This window comes from Pipra filicauda, unplaced genomic scaffold (assembly GCF_003945595.2).
Source record: "Pipra filicauda isolate LSUMZ 115617 unplaced genomic scaffold, ASM394559v2 scaffold103_size3290846_pilon, whole genome shotgun sequence".
In the NCBI taxonomy this organism is placed as follows: domain Eukaryota; kingdom Metazoa; phylum Chordata; class Aves; order Passeriformes; family Pipridae; genus Pipra; species Pipra filicauda.
Window position 1 is genome coordinate 2790592 of NW_024103474.1, and position 22265 is coordinate 2812856.

Consider the following 22265-nt stretch of genomic DNA (forward strand, 5'->3'; position numbering starts at 1 on the left):
TGATGCCTAAGACAAGTTGAGGAGACTAAACTGAAGAAAGAATTGCAAAGGACTTTATTCCAAGTGGATGGTGCTCTCAATGCCAAGGATAGGCAGCAATGGAAGCTACTGGTTTACCAGTGTCCACAGGGAGCTAAGCAACAAGAAAAAAATTAGATTAACAAGATTAATTGCCTGATTGTGTTCTGTCTGAATATTCTGATCCACTGCTGCTGAAATCTATTAAATATTTCACTGCCAAATCTCACCTTCTACAAGGGCTGTGGGTCACAAGATGCTAATTTATGTTGTCTACTGCAGTTAGACTACTTGCATTTTTGTACGTCAGCCTCCTGAAACAAAATGCTTTTATAACAATACAGATCATATTTTAACATATGCAGATGTGGCTTCTACCACTGTTGAGCATCACACACTATATTTCTGCAAGTATCAAATCAACTCATGAGTAATGTTATGAATACTACAGAAAATTCATAAGGATTTTCCACATACTGCAAAATACTATTGCAATTTAATTGTACAGAATTCTTACATTATTAAACTAGGTATAAATAGATATAGGGACACTGATCAGTCAGCTACAAGGTAAAATAATATTAACATTTTTAGCATACTGGGGAGAGACAGAAAAACTTTTGTTCAGTCACAACACTGAAGACAAACAGTGATGGATGTGGTGAGAGCTGCATTGTGCCCACACCCCTGTGCACTGCCTCTGTTCTGATGTTACTGATAGATTTCACTGCTCCTCACATATTCATGAAGGCAGCAATAATGGATAACAAAGGGTAAAACTGGAGAACAAAGGAAAAAGCTCATTCAAAAGCAAAAGAAAACTTACCTTCTTATCTTCTAAGGAGGTTTTTCTTGCTTGATCCAGCCACTTTTTGTGATGTCTAAAAATAATTAACTCCAAGATTACTATTAATTCTTGCTAAATGTCACATTTAAAAGACCATTAACGTGTTTTTAAACATTTTGACATCCAGTGCTGCCACAGTTTACATTACTTAAAATACCTTTGCTTGTCACACTTGAGCAGGTGGAGAAAGAGAGTCAATATTGTAATTATATCTCTAACTCTCCATATCTGTACCTGTAGCTGTTTTTTTCCTGAATACTGCAACAATTTTTCTAATTACCATGTGTTCTGAGGTCCTGTAGAGAAGTGATGCCCATCACTAGCAGCTGCTGGGAGCAGAAGACTTTTCCATAGCACAAACCAGAGCTTCTCACCTTGGGAGGCATTAAAAGCTCTTACCTGGCTCCCAAAACTCCAGAAGCATTTCAAAGCACAAAAACTCTGCACCCTTAACTCTGTACCTTTGTACCACAGAAGAGAGGGATCTCAAACTCAGAAACAGAGCAATGACCCAGCACAGACACAGCTCATAACCAGAGGTTCTGATGAAAGCAGGATCCTCAAGCTCTGCAGCCTTCTGAAGCCTGTGGATCGGGTGGATTCTCAAGCAGCTGCTTACAGTACATTGGCAAAGCCCACAGAGCCACTGTGCAGATCTGGAAAAACAGTCAGAACTCAGTATCCCAGCAATGCACTCGGAACAAGGCCTAGGAGCAGCTTTTAGCAAAGCCAGAAATACAGGCATGAGCCCTGGTATAAGGAAATGGTTTATGTTGCTTGCTCAACTGTTTACTGAAGTGAACTTAGTCTTGTTACCTAAGACTCTTCTTCACTTCATTTGCACTTTGCCCAGCTCTGGTTGGAATTTTGTGCCTAGGACAGATGTTACTTTGTCACTTTTATATGTGACAAAGAAAGGGGACAAGACAGGGGAGAAAAATATATCAGTAACTAGCAACTGAGCTGAAGATGTCAGGTACCTTGGAGGATGGCAGACATGGCCCCAAGGCCGTACATTTCTCCAGTGTTTCAACAGCAAAGAAGAGTGTGTTTGTTCTAGATGTTCAAATATTACACACATAGTTATTAACTAAACCAATAGAGATATAACCCAGCAGTTACTGCATATCAGCTAAAGGGATCTACTTTCTTCTAGAGTAGTCAAGAGAAAAAAAGCACTTCTTCTTTTGGTTTGCGTACTGCGTAGGATGAGCCAGAGACTCTATATACCAACCAGTGTTGCCATGAAATAAGTCATTGCACAAGCCAGGAAGCAGAATCGATGCACTTGTGTGCAGCTTCTACATTATTTTCCAAAGTTATCAAAAAATGAAATGTCATATACAGAGACTTGTTGTTTATTGCTTAATTCGTCACTTCCATGGCCACAATTCCTGGTGTAGCTGGTGACACTATATAAAGTAGCCTATCACTCCCCTAAAATCAGCAACAGGGTAGATCTATTCTGTTTCACTAAAATTATGAGCATTAAATGTTCCTTTTTACATCTTCAGCAGCTGCTGAAAAGAGCCTTTTATTCCTTACACTTTTAAAACAATTAACACACTTGCTCTGCTATAAAGAATTGCAGTGAAAACTCCAGGTTGCAGTGGTGCAAACACTTACTTGTTCCTTGAAGCTTTAAATTCAGGGAGCTGGAATCATACAGTTGCACTGCACAGAAACCAGCTGACTGCTGGTATGATCTAACTGGCAGCTTCAGGTAACACCAACCCAAAATATTTACTATTAGGATCTGCAAGTTCAATATGAAACCATTATCACCAAGTTCTCATCGTCCTCTGAAGACTGAAGAACTGAAAAAAAGGCTGTAAAACACCAAAAGTTCAATTGAACCTGTAAAGCAGAGATATATAATACAACACAGGAACAAATTCAAGGCCATAGATATAATCAGATAAACAACTCTGGTTTATGTTAACTTGGACAAAAACCAAATAAAAGAAAAAAAGCAGCTATTAGATATGGCTTCATATTTTTCCAAGATTAAATAGACTGGGTTCTTTTGATGAGGTATTGTGCTGCAAACTAGTCTTTTTTTATTTTGTCTGTAAAGTGTATAACATCAGTGTAGAAAATATGCATTAATAATGAGATTTAGTATCAATATTCTGATCCAGAATTTTTTGTACAGAATAGGAAATCTTCCTACATAGTCACTGTTCTGTTCCAGTTGAATTTGTTCTTCTTTATTGTACAAAGTTCAAATGATCCAAAACCAGGTGAATCAATCCACACATTCACCTACTTCATAATGCTGTTGGACATAACCTAATTAAATGCTTTGTAAATATCTTATCCATCCTCCTGCCAATACAACATCACTCCTAGAAAACTATTTGTACTGCTTTCTCCCATTAATTTTTCATGTGTCAAGCCTTGGGTCTTTTGAGACCAGCTTTTTATCTAAGTAATCACACTGTTAAAGTTTTTCCCCTATTATTGATTTAATCTTTACTTCCAATTTATCTGTTTCTCCTTATTGTGCCTCTTTGTCTTCCTAACTACAGGAGAGAATGACAGAGGGCTGTTCTGAGCTGAGCTTACACTTGAGCTATTCCTACCCGAGCTGTGCTGGTTAGTGACTTCACAAGTTTCCCAATAGTCTAAAACAGTTTTGATGGGCCCAGGTTTGCTCATTTAATGTACAGAACATTTCAAACCCTGCTCCAAGAGTGATTATTTCTTTCTGAAAGCAGCACTATCTTGGCTTAACAATAAAGTGTGACTACTAGTGGCTGAATCTTAAATGGGCAAGGTAACAAGCACTGCCTTGCAATGCCCCTCTGCACATATGGTCGTATGTCAGTGAGCACACACATGAATTGCTTTAAAGCAAGCAAAATGAAACTTTGGTAATGAGACCTCTCTTCCTATTCTGGCACATAAAAAGTTTTTGGAAAGGTATAAAGAGAAGTACACCAGTTTTTGTGAAAGTTATGGTTGCCAGGATCTGTTGCACTGTTTAGCCTTCACAGCCTGCAAGATTGCTCTGGGTACCACTTTTCAGCACAGTCAGTATGTTTTCCCTCCTCACTCCACTTCAGCTTTGCTTACAGATTCAAATCACAGATCTTCCTGTGGAAAAGACTTCCCTGTTTTTTTCCCAGCTAGACCTGCTGCAGGGATGCTACAGGGACTAGGAAGAGAGGGAAAGTGCTCCAAAGGACAGCCCTGGTTCCCAGCGGCCAATCCTCCGTGTCTGAAGAGCAGCAAAGGCGGCGCAACGCTGGGCTCTGTGTCACCCCGTTATTTCTGGGTTGGAAGTGGTAGGAAATGAGACCACTAAACAAACTTTCCATTTGCTATTCATACTGGGGTAAACCAAAGCCTAAATATAGCACTCACCATTAAACAGCTTGACACCGACTGTCTGGGGGACTGCAGTTACCATGGCACCTCCCTTCACGGTGCCACTCCATCGGATCTGCTGCAGAGTGCTGGGGGTTTCAGCTTTTTCCACTCACGCTCTTATAAGGTGTAAAGAAAAAAACAGGTAAAAAGCAGAATACGCATTATTTAACACACCAGATTTGCTTGAGTTTCCCAGAATAAGCTTCTGAAATGCTTGCTTTGTTTTAATCTCCTTAAATTTAAATAAGGCAAATATCACCCTAAGACACTTGGGCCTAAATTTATAAAGTTACTGGGATTTCTGGTCATCCAAGTGAGGCCATTGAAAGTGAAACTCGTCTTCAAATTGCTGAGTACACATCATCTTCAGATCACTGAAACTGCTGAGCTCAGAATTCAAAAAAAAACCCAAAGCTTCAGAGTTGCCAGTCACTTGAACGGACAGCTGTAAAGGAAATAAGCATTAAATCAATTCAAACACTCCAATACCTAAAATATGTTAATCCCTAACAAAATAATTAATGAATAATGAAGGCTTAGAAAAATTACATCGAAACAGACATAATTTAAAAGAAGACTAAAGAATGAAAAGTGAGTATTTAACAGTTCTCTGAGTGGGAGACTTGCAAATCTAACCAAAGAGAGTGTGACTAATTCTAATTTCAGACATTCATATTTTCAATCTTTTTAATAGCTCATTTTCACTCCCACATACAGATGGTGTACAAGCTTAATAATCCTTATACGTTTAGTAATTCACAACAACAAACAATCTTATGGAGTTACAGCCAGACCAGGAGTTTAAAGTCGCACCCATGCAATAGGAAAATGCCACACAGCAAATTATCTCAGCCTGCACTTGACATAGTTTGTCTGACATTAGGATTCCATGAATTACAGCTCTTGTTTGATTAATATATTCCTGAAACCTCACTTTGAAACTCTGTGACATGAAAGCTGAGAAATTTAGTGTTGCTTCCTGGGGAAAAAAAAAAAATAATCAAGATTTTCCTGCAGGACACAGGGCTGGTTAAACCCAAATCCCATTTAGAAGTTCCTGAGATACTCCAGGCAACATTCTGTGCATCCCCACAACTTAGTGAACCACACTGTCTAGGACTCATTCACAGAGTGTCACAGGTGGCTGTTTGGCCAAGGGTTAAAATGTAATTCAGGCTTGTTATAATTCAGAACATATTCTCTTTACTTGATATTAAAAGACTGATTACATTTTCCAAACTATCTCATGTAACATTCTTGCCAAATGCCATAGCAATAACAAGGCCAGATTAAATGCTGACTAGGGGCTCTGCTTTAAAAAAAAAAAATCAGTCTTTGACAGAACCTCCCCTCTAAAATCCATGTGTTTGGATTACTCAGCAGCTATCACAACCCTCAGTTATCTTTACAGGTGTAAAAGTTCAGGTTCTTTTTGCTTTGTTTTTTTGCTTAGCTGCAAATCCTTAGGAACAAGAAAACAAAACCAACTCCGTGTAGCTAAGTGCTTATTATTATATTCAAGCAGAAGGATGGCTACCTCACAGCTAGTCATTAGTTCCCAAGATGATTAAAACCAAAGCAGACCCCTCCTTGGCAGGCTGCTGTTGTTCAGGAACTCCACAGAACCTGGGGGTGCCCTGTCGGACCTGAATGAGGTCCAGTTCCTCTGTGATGCTCCTCAGTGCTCCAGTTGAGCAAAGCTGCTCCTCCCCTTGACACAGCACCTCATCCCACCACAGGGAGGAGTCTCCTAAAGCTCCCAATCACCGGGAACCAGGAGCTGCTTGAGACACCTGCAGCTGGACACCAGCAAGCCATTTACAGAGCTCAGAAGTCCCCATAGGGAAACAGTGACCAAGGAAAGCCATCCCAAGACACCCCGTGCTCTTTCCTGAGTGCTGAAATCAAAAGACTTGCATCTTCCATTGCTCTGTTTGGCACAGTTCAGCTCTACAGCAGTTGTATTTTGTACTATATCCAGTGTCCTTTTTCCCCCCCCGCTCTTTCTTTCATCCATCTTGTTTTCTACAGAAGAAAGTTGAAGCCACAAAGCAAAGCAGAGCCAGGCAGAACCTCACAGCAGTCCCTCCACCCTCTACTGCAGACATTCACGTGAACAACTGCTCAACAGTGGCTTAGCTGAAAGCCCCAACAGGCAGAGCTCTTTCCACTACCTTTTCTTCACGTTCTTTAACAGTACCAAAATAATATTGATATTTTTAAGCCAAGAAGAATGGGGTCTGGGTAGGCATTTTACTACGGGATCAAACATTAACCAGACATAATCCTGTGGCTTCAGAACATCAACCTCTCTCCATCAGCTACCTGAGCAGCAAATACATGTAGCTGTAATCCCTGCCTTACACCTCAAATCCAAACTGCCAAGGTTAATCTGTCCTCAGCCTCTCATGTTGGGCGTGTTGGAGCTGAAACACATCCTGAATGCACAAGAAACATTCTGCAGAAATCTGAACTGCATGTATTGCTGGATCTGGTTTTGTAGTCGTGTCTTTAGACTAATCTTTTACAAAACACCATATAAAGGACTTACCAATGTTGCAATGTAATGAGCACTACTAACCAACTGGAGGAACACAGAGTGAGCCAACTGCCTCATTCTAATGAACTATTTAGCAGTTTTTTCCCAAAATCATAGTCCAACCTCTACAAAAAGAAAATGAAAAAGAAAAACACAACAAAAACCCACACCAAAACAACAACAAAAACTACCCAAACAAACAACAAAACAACAACAACAAATCCCCAACCAGCCTAAAATATGTACAGCAGAGGAAATACATTTTTGCCATGATAAAACCCTCAACTCTTTTATTCATAAATGAATAAATTCCTGTAGATCTCTTGCAAAAAAAAAAAAAAACTGAAAAAAACCTTTTAAGTGGTAACACTGAGCATTTATATCAAATAAATATGCAAAATGCTCCCTTTAAACTATGCTGAAGGCCATAGAAGTACAGACAGAATGTTTTAATATTTAAATAAAATAAAAAGGCCCAGATTCCTCCCTCCACATTCCAGTCTGCATTTCCAACTTGCAGTCAGAATACTCCTTATATCAGATACTATTAAATTGTGAGTCACTAAGCCAGAAAATCGATAGAATTTATATGGCCTCAAACACTCCAAAAGACATTATTAACAATTTGATGCTGATTGCTCTTGGATGCCTTAAAAATCAGCTCTCACAGGTGTCAGCCTCTCTGATCCAATTTCCATAACTACTGTGAGAATTCCTCTGGCTTTATTCTCTTGGTGATAGGGAAACACTTGATGTCTGATCGTGAACTGACTGGCAGTTCTCATCAAACTGAGCTACCTCACACGTGTGTAATGTGTGTAGTCCCCTGGTCAGTCACACCTGGGGCTGCAGTGGTGGAAATGCTCAGGAACAGGAAGGAGGGAGCCAAGCAAATGCCTAAGAAATACCCTTTAAAGTGGGCTCAGACAAGTGTTACAAAAGGAACAGCCCTACTAGAAAATCACTGCTGAAATTTAACCATTAGGACAATCTCAGACATCTCTAAGGGTATAAAAATACCCACAAGAGAAACTTAACAAATCCTTTATCCAACCTGAGTGACAGAGAACAGTTGAAGTCCCTGTAAACCAGATACAGCTCATGTCAAGCACTGACAACTGCTTTTGAATGGTTTCAGAAATCCATGACTTCATTTCAATGGATTTGGCTAGTGATGTTGTTTCAATCTAAATGTTCACAAACAGATTTGTGAGCAAGAATGAAAGAAAGGAGAATTCAGGTTATCCCTATTATTTGCCCATGAACTGTGTTCTTTATATTTTGGGGAGCACTCATCAGCATGATCTGTCTTTCAGCTGTTCTTTTAAACTCTTTCCTCTCTCTCCAAATCCATAGAAAAGTTTGTATTAACTCAGAAGTTGACTTTTTCTTTTTTCTTTTTTTTTTTAACCAGGTCTTCTGTGTGCATGCCTTATCTGAATGGACAGCGGCTCTGAGTTCTTCAGAGCACTTTGCTAGTTCAGAAAAAGACCTGTCCTTACAGAGCAGAGATTTTTCATTGTTGGCTACTAAAGCACTGAAAAGCTCCGAATTGTCACCAAAATTACAAAACAGAAGCTGGTGAATGCTACAGGCAGCATTAAAGAAAGTGCTCCCTCAAGTTCTGCCTTGTGCCTAACAAAGATCTCATCAGAACTGACAGCTGCTTTTCCTGACAGGAGATGTTTCACACAGGTAACAAAAGTGTACGTCAGAGCCCAGCATCTCCACTCAGTGCTGTCTCGCCCCCTTAGTGGCCTTCTCCAGGCAGCAAATACACAGGGAGAGAGGCTTGGGCAATGAGAACAGTTTTAGAGATGGGAGAAAAGCTGCTGCTGAAACTTTTGGTTTGGCTGGGGAGAAACCGTTTCCATTTTGGGGCATTTGGGACCATCACAGCAGCTTTTGAAGGGTCATGAAAATTTAGAGAAAATCAGATCCAGTCAGGCTCTGCACACCCCTTTGTGTGTGTTTGGCCTGACAAAGGTCAGCTGCAGGAGGAAATAACAACCTCTTGAAATTGCCCCCTGGCCTGATGGAGCCAACGAAGTTGCTGGGAGCCAACAGTGTCACCAAAGGCTTCCCTGGAAGTCCTCAGTTGACTGCAACAGTGCCCACAAAGAACAGGCAAGCGGTTGAGGCAAAGTCATTCAAAGTTTCCATCAAAGTTAAATGTGCTTGCAGTATATTGCTACCATTAAAATGACTAGTTTTTGCTAGCAGTAATTACCGAGATGTCAAAAATCCCATGATGAATTAGTTCAATAGAAAGTCCAACACAGAAGTGAAGGGCAGATTCATCTTCCCCGGCACACACACGCACCCCGGACACGCTGGGTTTGCACAGCCTCAGCACATCCCCCTGCACCGGCTGGGGCTGCACCTGCCCGAGGTGAAGGGCAGGTCTGCTCCCTAAAGCCACCAGTTCACATCTTTCACAGCTCTGATCAAAATGCACTCACCAAATGAAACAGAAATAAAAGCATCATCTCGATACCACATTTAGTGACTCGGTGAACCAGAAGTCAGGTCGCATACTCGGTGACTGCTGAATCAATTAACCCATTAGGAGGAATTAAGCATGGCCAGCTTTGCATTTACTGTAGGAAAATGTGGGATTCAAAAAAAGAAAACTGACTGCAGTTACTTATTCCTCGTGACTGAATATCTTTTAAGTTAATGTAACAAGATACAGAACATTCAAACGCAGGGACAAGGTTTTGCGTGTTAGATCTCGCTGTAACTCACTACTGAACTTTCCCAACAGAAGCTGTTACTGGTTTAAATTTTATGTAAAATTTATTCCTTAAGGAGGAAGAAAATTCTTTGCACTCCTTGCAGGTAAAAATAGCTTTTTAAATTCTTTAAACTGTAGTTGCTCAATTTGCAAAGAATCATGTCAAAAAAGTAGGTGACCAGCTTTTTCTGTCTTATCATGCAGCATTTGTTTGCAGGTTTGATTCAGGGACCTGGTGAGATCTGCCTGGGTAAGGAGGATCAAGGAACAGTTAAAGGAGCAGATACAGGTGTCTGCTCTCTCCTACCTGCAGGAGCTCCCTGGCAGCTCCAGGAACAGCTCTGCCACCTCCTGCTCTCAGCTGGGCACTGGCTGACAACCAGCACATTCTGAGTTGCAAATTAACATTGGTGAGAGAAGAGGTCAGCTCCAGCTCTAGAAGGAAGTTCATTTCCCTAGCACCTTTTGTACCTCCCTTTTTTATATCTCTGGAAAATATTATCCATCATATTAGTAATAACGATTACTCAGTGCTTGTTGTTTGTAGATCTTGACACTCTTCACAAAAGGTGGCAAATACCCTGTTTTCAAGGTTCAGAAAAGAAGTGATTAAAGGAGACTCAATGGTTAATTCAGGTAAATCCAGGTCTACTGAGTTGCAATCAAGATGATTCTCCTGTCATATTTGTTAATGCATTTCAGACAATTACATCTGGATTTGAGCACAGAAACTTTCGCACTTAAAAAAAAAGAAAAAAGACTGAATTTTCTATGTGTCACGTAAACATAATTCCACCTCTTAAAAACAGCAGCCTCTTAAAATCATATTCTACTACTGCACTGATATTCCATCAAAAAAGGGTCAAGGAGGGGTCACCTCAAGACACAAAAACATTTTCAGATAACGTTATGAAGGCTAAAAGTGAAAACACAGCTCAAAATGCAGATTTCCAACAAACAGCTTGAGATATCTTCATTCAACACATACTTGTCCCGAATACAAAAGATTTGCTTGTAGAACAACTTTGATTGTTCTACAACAAAACAAATGCCCAGATTTGAGAAAATACAGTTTATGTCTTACTAGTATTCAAAAGTTATATATTGAAAGGAGAGGTTCAAGGATGCTAAATGTGCCAGAGGAATAGAAATTCTATTTATAATGTTACACAAATGGTACGATCGGTGATTTCTTGGTGGTTTTGTAAACTTTTCATAACACATTTTAACAAACTGACAGTACAAAGGCTGAGTACTCCTTTGACAGAACAGGTCTTAGGCAAATTTTGTTGTGTGGTTTTTTTCCATTGCATAAACCCACATTTTTGCATAATAGACCTGAAGGAGAGCTCATGGATACCTGTAAAAACCATTTTTTAAAGCAACTAATAAATTTAGTGGGTGTAGGTTGTAAGTTTGGTTCGCAAATATTTAGCACCCATGATCAGACAGAATTAGATCTGCCCATGACAACATTACATCTCCTTTCCATGGTACCAGTAAAATATCAACCATTGTTCCTATGGACTCAGCCTTTACTTATGTAAGAGGTTAAAAAAACCCACCCACCCCAACACTACAGAACAACAAACCTCATTGATTTCTCAAGATGAGACTGCCAAGAAAAATGGCTTTCATCACACTTCATAATAAATTTATCTAAAAAGTCATTTGTTTAAAGTATTGCCTCAGAAAGCTCCCCTGAGACGTGCCATCTTGATGGCACTCTTTTCATTATTCAAATATAATGAAGTGATTCTGCATGGTTATGCCAGACTATAAATCACTGCTGTAAAAAAAAGGCATGTTCAGCATGTTAACAGACCAAAGATCAGATTTTGAGGAGTGTTTTATTATTGCATATGCACTTTATCACTTGCACATAGGCAGGAGATAGCAGCTCACAGTGCTTTCCCAAATTCCATCATTATTAAATTTGGGAGCTGACAGGGGAGAGAGACTCTAAGTGGGGACTTATTCTGCAGTTCCTGTCCAGTGCTGTTGCAAACTGTTTAACCTCCCTGCAGCCTCACACATCCACACAAGAACACTGGAGAAAGTCAGCAAAAGCAGAATACTAGTGGGAGTATTTTTTGCAACCAACTTCTGGTTTACAAAGAATTAAACATACAGGTTCCATCTAATTGACTGAAAAACTGAATTCAACTGAAAAATCAGCTAATAGGAGCATTTACTTTTAGAAAAGAGTGAAAGGAATCTAAAAGGACTTGTCTTTTCTCCAAGGCTGCTGGGAATTATTTTTTAATTTATACCCCATCTTACATCTGAGTAAATGTCAAATGCTTCTCTAGGGTTGCAAACTAAACCCCAGTGGCAATCTGTTTCACATAGTGGATTACCCAGAGTGAAAATCATTCTAGATTTATAGGATAACATTTTTTAATTTAGTTCTGGTCATGCCTCACAGAAGTTCAAAGTTTTCTATTCTTTAAGAAACACTTGCCTGCAAACAAACAGGATCCCCTTTGTCAGTGCCACACAGACCGTAAGAACATTGAATTACTTCAAACAGGTGAAAAACTAATTAAAATTATAACCTTCTATTATCAAGGTAAGCTAGCAGTGATTTAACTTCTATGCATAGAGGGAACAATCCTTCATGTCTGCACATGGCCCATCACATGGTTTGCTTGCTTTTCCCTATTAATTTGGTCCTGAAAAATGGTGCAGATTACGGAACAGTCTGGCTGAGTCCCTGCTAACCTCAAGTAAGTTCAGTGCTGCAGTTTTACCTTGAAGCCTCTGACCTCACGTGAATAACAGCACTTTGGGGAGATTAGAGTAAGGTTTAAAAGCTGTACAAACAAAGAGTATCAGTGGAGTGCAACCAAACTGTAGGAAATACGATAAGTTGAGTAAAGCACTGACATTGTGTTCTTCGTTTCTGCACGGAGAAGTGAAGATCAGTAAGAGCTGGTAACAAGACAGTTTTAAAGATTGCATTCTAATGAATAATGGCTTTCTTTTATCAATTATGCAGTTTTGCTTTCTTGTGTTTTTATTGCCTTTTGTCACCATATCATATATTCATTCAGACCTTTAAAAACTCAGCCAGAAGATACAAAGAACATGACCACCATAGAGAGGGACCTAAGCTACAATTTATATAATGCAAGAGAAGGTATTTCAAGACTTCATAAATCATTTCAACATCAGGGATACAAATCAGGAATGTATGCCCAGTGAGTAATCATGGTGGAATATCATTTAGCCTGGCTGATGGGAAAACCTCAAAGATGAGTGACATTGACAGTGGACACCATGAAAGGTTAGTGCATCTAACTTTACCAGACTTCCTAAAAGTGAGAGATCTGCAGGGTGACAAACAGAAGATCTCAAGATCAGGAGATCTGATTAAATCTTAACAGCAACTGCAGCACTGCATAGAGTTAATGGTTCAAATCACAACAGGCTGAAAAGCCAAGTAAAGCAGTTAATGTGAAAGCTGAGTCACAAATGAATTCAGTGTTCCCTTTTGTATGAGAAACTGCCAGACTCAACAAATTATATTATATACATTGTATTATTTACTAGTGCCTCAGAATTATTCCTCAAAATTTTAACCCTTACAGGTTTCAGCCTGGACAGAGTCTCCATATCTACACTGGAAGTAAAAACTCATAGTCAAAAGTCCAGCAGGGCTTGGGGAAAAGTCCAGACCACAGAAATCCCAAACCAGTCTCAATGCTTGGTTTCAAATGTTTTATCCCTCATTCAGATACAATCATTCCAATTGCTTGGTGTCTCGTAGAAAAATTATTTAGGTTGAAATATTTTTGGGAAAGGATCTGTGAGTTGAAAAAAAAGCAGTTTAGGAACGTACAGAGCATTGTTTTCTTTTTTACACTCAACAGAGAACTTCTGCTTGAAAGCAAAGGGACAGTAACCTGTATCCCAGGATTAAGGATTTCTAAATCACAGTCCTAGCAACGTGTATCTCCAGTGCCACTTCAGCAGACTTTAAGCATCCAAAGTCCTCAAAGGCATTTCAGGATGACCCTTCAAGCTCATCTAATGGCTGCAGCCAGGCCAGGGAAAAACCCTTCACAAAAAATAATGGTACTCTGTTCTGCCACAGAAAAAAACGTTAATTCCAAATCTGGTGAATGCCATCTATTTATTCACATGCACCACTTAACATTCCCACCTATACTGAACTGCAGATGATAATTGAAACCTTAAATGTTATTTACAAAATCTGTCTCCTCGTGTGAGGCGTCATGAGAACAATTAAAAAAGGGAAGCAAGCGTGAAGGGCGATGTGGCACACACAGATCTGCAGCAAAAGCTGATTGAAACATATTAATTTAGGCAAGCTGCTTATTCTTGCAGTGATCACTCAAATTCATTCACGCTCTAAAACACCAGTCATTAACCACAGGCTACATACTAAAAGAAGTGAAGTTGTTATCTAATGGAAATCACCAAGTGGGGCTTTCAGGAGCTTTATGTTTTACAGCAGTGAAATTCCACAAGTTTCCAAAGAGCTTTTAATGGCTTTTAGAAATTAGTCACTGAATTACCACCTGGTAAAATTTTACTTACACAACCATATGCATGGAAAAAACAGTGCAAGTATTTTTTTCTGGATAGCTGAACTCTCATCGTTCATGAACTGAGAGAGAGAAACCTTCCTCAAAATCTAGGATTACAAACTGTGTTTATGGTGTTACATACCACGGAATGGCAAAAAAATCTCTGCAGTGAAGAAATTACAGAAAATAAGACATTTCTAGGATTTTATAATGAAGTCATATCACAAACTGTTTCAAGCTCCAGTTTACTGTTAAACTAAAGTTGGGGGGAAGAAATTATATTAGGCTCCAAGTTTCCAGGCAACAGTTTTAAATAGAAAAAACCCCACATCTGACACTGCAAACAGCACAAGACAAAATTATAAGGCAGGGGATATGAGTAAGATGGAAAATATTGCTACATGTCAGGCTCTTCTACATGAAAATTGTTGATCATTTCAACTGATCTTTTTCTTTAGAAAGGTTTTCATAAAAATCCATGGAATTAGCCCAGGCAACCCAAACGACAAGTCAAGGTTTCTGTTTCCAAGTACAAAAGATCAGATTATTTTATGGGTAACTGAGGATATGGAAAAGATATAAAGAGCATCACAATGAGCCAAAATTGTAAAATAAAACTGTGGATTCTGAGCTCTTTGCTAGTTAATTTCCTTTATTTTTTCTTCCTTTCACATTCTCCTTCAAAAGAAAAATCCAGTTAATTTGTTTCAGCCAGCAGAATAGGCAGAGGTAAGAAAGTCAGAGCTGGATCCTGATTCAAATCTTGGATTCAACCATTTTTTGAAGACCTTGCAGCAAACTACAGCATTAACAGATCAATCTTATTCTGAAATCTTTCATTCAAATTTACTGGGTTTTACTGTGCTCATTTTCCCAGAAAAAAAAATTACCAAATGATCATATCTGTAATAAATCAGGAATTACGTGTGTATGTGGTCAACACATCTTTATCAATAAAACATACATATATGTATATGAGGTTGACTTCAGCACATTGAGCTAAAAAGAAAAAGAAAAGAGGTCTCATCACCATGGATTTCTCCTACCAACACCTTCTCCCATTTCACCAAATTTCCCTTTTCCCAGACTTTCTGACAGGGGTGGAAATTGCTCCCACAACCCAGCAGTTTTATCCTGCTCTATCATTTCTGGATTGTAGCACGACAATTCCTGAATTGTGATTTATCCCCAGATTCCAGCGGGACTGATGCTACAACTCCAGTGGGGTACACACGCATTGAATTTTAAACGAGCTGATTTAGATGGTAATCGACCCTCTGTCAGGTTTGTCAGGTTAGGAAAGCTGGCACTAGGAACCTGTACAAGGTGCTTCAAGCAAGCTGTAAACAGGCCAAGGAAGAGGAGAAAACAGAGCTCTTGTAAGGGCTTATTCTCTCACCATTTTTAATCATTCTACTCTTCAGCCACTGTGCGCCAAAAGACAGACTCACCAACCTAAAATCCACCTCTCAGGTTCAGATACTTTCCCAGTCTGCAAGTTCGGGGGTGTTTCTGAGTTTGGGAGGGATCGTTTTCAGAGCTCAGTAATTTAAAACAGAGTCTTTGTGGAAGAGGAAGGATTTAATTGCTAGAAAGAACAAAGGTAATGATTGAGTTTAAACACCCCAGCTTTATTCAGATCTCTGAACTGAAATCTTTTAATAAATGAAACGTCTATCCATATACTCCTTCATACAAAACTTTAAACCCTTCATTATTTCTTTTTTCTTGCAGGAGTTCTGTAGAATGAATAGAGCACAGAAAGTAGCCAAAGCTCTGAATGGTATCTTAATACTTAAGGAAAGTGATACACATACTAATGTATAAAATAGATCTCACCTTTCACCTTAAATCCTTTAGCTGACATGCTCTGAAAGGCAGTCACACATTAAAACCATATATAATTTAATACAAAGTCCAGGTTAAAAGGAGATGGAAAATTGCACAAGTTTAGCACAAATAATGCTGAACCTGAGATACACTGGTCTCCCCTGCAACTTCTTTCATGTTCTTGTAATTCTGAACTGCAGCATTGCTGATTAAAGAACATGCTTTCAACTCCAAGAAAAAAAAAAAAAACAGAGGCTTATTAAGAAGACAGGACAGACTCAGGCTGGGGCTTAGATAAGGAAGTGGTACTTTTGGCATTAAGAACAAAAATTTTTGAAGTTTTATGCAAGGAATCCATTGACGAAACTTTTGATGGACTATGCAAAGATGTAAAAATATTCTCTGTTTTACCATGGGCTAAACTGTGTCCCACCTGCAGTAACTTGTATGATGGCCAATACAGAAGTGACCTACAGTTGCCAGCTCTTCAACAAAGATGTTTCAGGCTTTAACAGTATTTGGACATGAAACTTCTGTTACTAGAATGCCAGGAAAAGCAGAGCCAGCACTCACCTGAGACAGTGCAAATTCATTTTGCCCTTGCTGGTCACTGTGCTGCAAAAGGTGTTTTTCAGACAAAAGACCATTCTGACCATTCTTGGTTAAGAGCATTTTGTTTCTAAAGCATCAAATAAGATAGTTTGTTTCCTGGTTGTATTCCAGGATTTGTATTTGGCCTTCCCAAGTTTTAGTCAGGGGTTTGGATTCGTTCTGACACTTCTTTCCCTGGCACTTCTCTGCACATCCACCAGCATTTCACTGCATGAGGAGTTACCTGTCAGTGCAGGGTGACTCAACATCCAAGGCATGCTCCAGAGTCTGGAAAGCATTTTGTCATCCTGACAGAAGAGGTTAAAGATAATGAAAAAAACATTTTGAATTTTTCACATTTATCAGAATATTCTTAAAATACTGAAATTATATTACAGAGGTGGGAACCAGCATGTTTTACAGCTGCACCCATTTAATGAACAATCCCAGGTGTTTATTTCTGGGTTTATTGCATCCTTCCCTTGGTTACTTTGTACATTTTTCAAAAATCTATAGACTTTATAGCTTTCCTGCTCACTCTTTATGATCATTAAAATACAGAATGTGTTTTTGAGTTTGCAGTTGAAAGACCAAAAAATAAAAATTACCTCTCTCACATATTACAAATCATTTGTGCAAAAGAGATCAGCAGTTATACACTTACAAATGTAAAACAATTGTAAAACAAATAACTCTTGCAAAGTTGGGGCTTTTGTGGGCCAACATAACAAATATGAAACATGAATGACTACAGACATAAATACACAGGGGGCTGAGTTTTACTAATAGATATGGTAAAATTCAGCAGAGCTCTGTCATCATTGCTCCCCATGTTTGTCTTCTTACTCAAGTATGTCTCCTTTAGTCAAGATGTACAACATACAAAAAAAAAAAGGTCATGTTCTTAATACACAAAGTTTCATGCTGCTATAAATCACATGCAGTGGAGTTCTGACCAGAAATTCTGGCTAAAGTGGAAAGAAAAGCATGTGCTTCTGTCAAAGTTTTGTTCTTCTCAAGGCAGTAATTTTCAATTACAAAAGTTTACTGAGAAAGCTCTTGAAATCATGTTGACTTCAGATGAATATAATTTCTTCCTATTCAAGTAATAAATTATAGATTTCTGTTTGTTCAACCTGACTAGCACTCAACAAATTGAGAATTAATCTGATGCTTCCTCTGATTCTAAAGTCATCATGAGGAGTTTTTCAGGTTTCTGTAAACACATCTTAAGAAGGGATTGAACAACTTCCAGCCTACAGATCAGTTAGCAGTGCTTTTGGGGGATTAATTCCTGCTCACAGCATAACTGGGATACATCATATTTCTGGTGCTTAAAATGTTGCAGAATCTGAAAAATACTCTGTGAGAGCAGAAAAAGTAAAATGAGGTGCAAGAAAGAACTTGCTCCTCACCAGTTTCACTTGCACTGTGCCACGGGAGCACATATAAATTAGGGCAGTGAACAGGCCCAGAGAACTTCGCCAGTCACCTGCCTACTTCTTCCACAGCATCTTCTGTGCTTTAAAAGAAGATCTACAGTCTCCCATGACAAGAAGATCAGGAGTTAGTTGTTAAATTGATTTTATGAAACATAAAATATGAGGAGCACACAGCAATTTAAGCATTTAATTAGGTACAGAGGTACAGACAGAATGTCTACTGAATGTTTCTTCACCATCTCAGGAAAGGAAAACTTCCACATCCTGTCTTTTGGGAGAAGAACAGGAGATTTTAGACTTTCACTTAGCTTTCAATGTACCTGTCTTACATATATTCCTTACAATGCTGTAAGGAATACACAAGCTTTTACCCTTAGGTATTGAATAAGGGCTAGACAGGAAACTTTCTCAACCATGTTTTAAACAATAAACTACTCCATTGCTTCCTCTTGGAGACTTACCAAACATTTACTAGAAGTTTCCTATTTTCCTATTAAGTTACCCTTTTTTTTTTTTTTTTTCTGTTTTTAACAGAAAGCCACTTCCAGGCAGAGGGGGAACTGAGTTTATGATCCCTTAACTCAGAGATATTTCCCCCGTTCTTCTGTATTAGAGTTTATATGAAAACAAGCAAGAGCAGTTCTTTCTCTGTTACAGTGTCTCACCAGTTGCTAGTGAAAAAAAAATACCACTAAACTTGTAAGCAACTCCCAATGCTTTTTTCTTAACTAACAAAATAAGAGCTACCGCAAATATTTTAAAAATCAAAAAAAACCAGCAGTAGAGTATCAGCCTATGCAGCTCAACAGAAGTGCCTTTATTGCAATATTTTCTCATTTATCCACCCAAAGTTCTGCTGTCTCTTGGATGAATATTATAGCAAAGTATTCTTATATGTGCTTAAACAGAAAACTCAAGTAAAAAAATGGTTTTGCCTTTTTTCCCCCCCATTCTTTTAAGACAGAAGGTGATGCAGCCACCAACCACAGAATACAAAGCTAAACCAGTTTTAATCCTTGCTGGTAGTGAACTACTTCCCATGTGACAAATAATTGATTTTGAAGCAAAGATACACACAAGCCACACACATTAAAATGAAAAAGCCATTTCCAATCTGTATAAAATATCCCTCGGTTCTGTAGCAGCTGGACTGCAACTTAAGTTTATTCACAAAAGAAAAGCCCCTTGAGACATGACTTGCTGAATTGATTGCTGAGTACTGTCAAAAATATTATGAGGTACAACCCAGACACTAAATCTCCACTGTTAATATATTTTATTTAATTATTTTCTTGAATGGGGCATTTCTTGACACAGTGGGCAAGGGAATTCACTGCTGTCACGAAGTAACATAGTTAATTGTGCAGCAAGGAACATGTCCTTTCCATTATGTGTTCATCACTGGGCCATAGAGATGCTGTGTCACAACCCACTTGTATTTCTCCTTTGGTTTCCCAACTGTTCTTCAGGTTTCTCTCCTCTCTTCCCTTTCTTTGGAATGTGAAAGTTAGAGATCATCACCCTCATATAAAATTACTTCTACACTAGTCTTAAATGATAAAAAAAAAAAACCTAGAGCCTTTTAGGCCAGAGAGGGTACTTGTTATACCAGTTTTCCAGAGAATTTCCCTATCCTCTGCAGCATTAGCACAAGTAGGTTGGTCTGCAGTGAAGATTAGAAAGAAAGCCATATAAAGTTTCATAAATTTGATAATTGTAGCTAAGGCACAAACCTTACATCATGACATCTTTGGTCTTGGTGCACTTATTCCAAGGTCAGCCTTCACCCTCAGCAGTTCCATCCATCAAAAATAACAGGTTGCAGATTGAATCAACTGATAAGAGGCCAGAGTGCAAGGTGCAGAGTAATAGCTCTCCCACATCAAGGTTACAGCTTTTGACTCTCACTGCACAGCAGGCCAAAGCTAATAACATGTGAGCTGTAGGAATCATTCAACAGACTCCATCATAAGAAACATAAAAGAGTATGCAGAGTAACTAAGAGGTGCTCTTATTTCCTGAGGTATGGTTACTGTGGTAGCAGACACATTCCCCAGCAAGCTTGTCTCACCCATAAATTACTCAGATAATTGAAAAGTCTGAGGGAAAAGAGCTTTTAACAAAATTCTGAGTCTTACAGACTTGCAGGGATTTTGAGAACAGGAAAATTAAATGTTGTCTTTACAGTGTATTTTTACAAGGGGCAGGCAGGGATCACAGAATAAACTGTGGCTGGAAACAGGCACGACGATGCACGTGAAGCAACTGCCTTTCCTTCCCAGGCAAGAGTGCCATGGCTGGAATACAGGCACAAGGCAAGCTCAGACTTCACATAAACTTCTGCAAACAGCAGCAGAACGCTGACAACAGAAGGTGACACTTCTGGTCCAACTCTGACACCAGCAGCTACTTATGACAACAAAAGGCCTTGTCTAAATTCATCCCTTGTGTAACTCGTCTGACCACAACACACAGGAACAAATTTGGCACCTGATTTTCAGCTTTTCTGTAATTACAGGGCTTTGTATCAGCAGTGGGCATTTTATATACAGATGTTAGAGCAAGTCCCATCAGCTCAGCTCCTCTCCTGAATGCAGCCTGTCAATATTTGTGATCTGTACAACACAAGTGTTAAGTTGCTGTTTCACCAAAGAAGCTGTCCACAGTATGTAATACCTGAAAGGCAGAAAGCTGGAATATTTACCAAAAAAAATTCACTTATCTTGTAACTTTCTATGCTTGTTATCAGTGGTGTTATTTATAATCCAATACAGGGATTTCTTTTTCATCCAATGGGTTACGCTCCTTTTGATGAGCAAACTGTATGAATTGTCATTTGTCACACTCCTTTCAGGTAGAGCAATTATGATAATGCATAAATTACAAATTTTGGTTCATTGTATGAGCAAACAACAGAACAGTATCTTTTATCTGGAAACCTTTTCAAAACATGCAGTTTAATCAGTAGCCAGGGAAACCAAAAAAGAAAATGCAAACTCATGCTGAAGAGCCTTGTGTTTAAGCACAAGACATTTTCAAATTTTTCCCAAGAGAGAAAATTCAATCTGAAAGTACTTTGAACAGCACAGGCATGAATTCCTCACCTGCTGGCTGGCTTATTGTGTCACAGCATTCCCTGATCTCCCTCTCTACATCAGCTGTAATAAACAGCTATTACCATACACAAAGTTGTGTTTGGAAAGCTTTAGCGTTGCAGATTATCAGCTTGTAAGACAAAAAATGCCTTTATATGGGAGAGGTGGCACGGGCAGGTAACCTGCATAGTGGGCTGGGAAGATTATTTGTTACTGCTCCACACAGTTTTGAGGAATTAGAGTTACACTGAATGAAATGTTCTAACCAGTATGAAACACAGAAAATGCCTGAGCAAATCCACAGCTCTGCTCCCAAACATTTGTTATGACTCTATTGTACTGATAAGAATCACAATTTTCACAGGAAATTCTATTCTCTTCTCTGTTCTCTAGCCCTTTTCCTGACCCCCAGTACAGTCCCTCTGTAATTCCCTATGGTATAACATAAATACCCTGATATTTTGTGCCTGAGACAGCAAGTATAACTCATCAGTGGGAGAAAACCAGCTGGAAGTGAACCTGGGCAAGGGACAAAGAGCATTCCTAAGATCTTTCCTTCAATATCTCATTCACATTGACCTTTGGGCCTTGCATTTCTTTTGGGACAGAGAGGATTTAAAATACTGGGCAAAGGGAAAAAGCAGTGGGCTGTGTCAAGACACGCAATTTCACTGAAAGCCCACATAGGGAACACGTAGTAGCAACAATCTCTGGCTTTTCTAGAGACCACAAAAAATTGAAAATTACAAAGAGTGTAACTGTGTATAAATAGCTTTTGTGGCTGAAGGAAGGCTTGGGATGCTGCCACATCACTGAGGAGCTGTTAAAAGGCATCTGGAAGAAAGTTGTGTTTTCCCTCTCACTGCCTATTCCTCGTATCTCTAACTCCGCTGACTGAATCGGTTGACCAATTTTTTACTGCCCTTTCATCTTTACAATTAATAAAGCTGATAAGTCTACTTAACACTCCTTAAATCCTTGTAAATGTCTCTTCTTGGTGCCTATTCATCCTTAAAAATGCTGCCTTATAGAGCCAAATTGGAAAGCCTTGTGTTTCTTTTACTGACACACTTCAAAGAACAGTGGAGCTGTTTGCACACATCAGGACAGAGCATCAATAAGTAATCAGCAAACACCTTAGGAACTGCAGCTGTTTCACAGTGAAGCATCTTTAAAAACATTACCTGAAATTTGTTAGACCCTGCTTAAGGCACATTTTAAGAGAGCTGCTAATA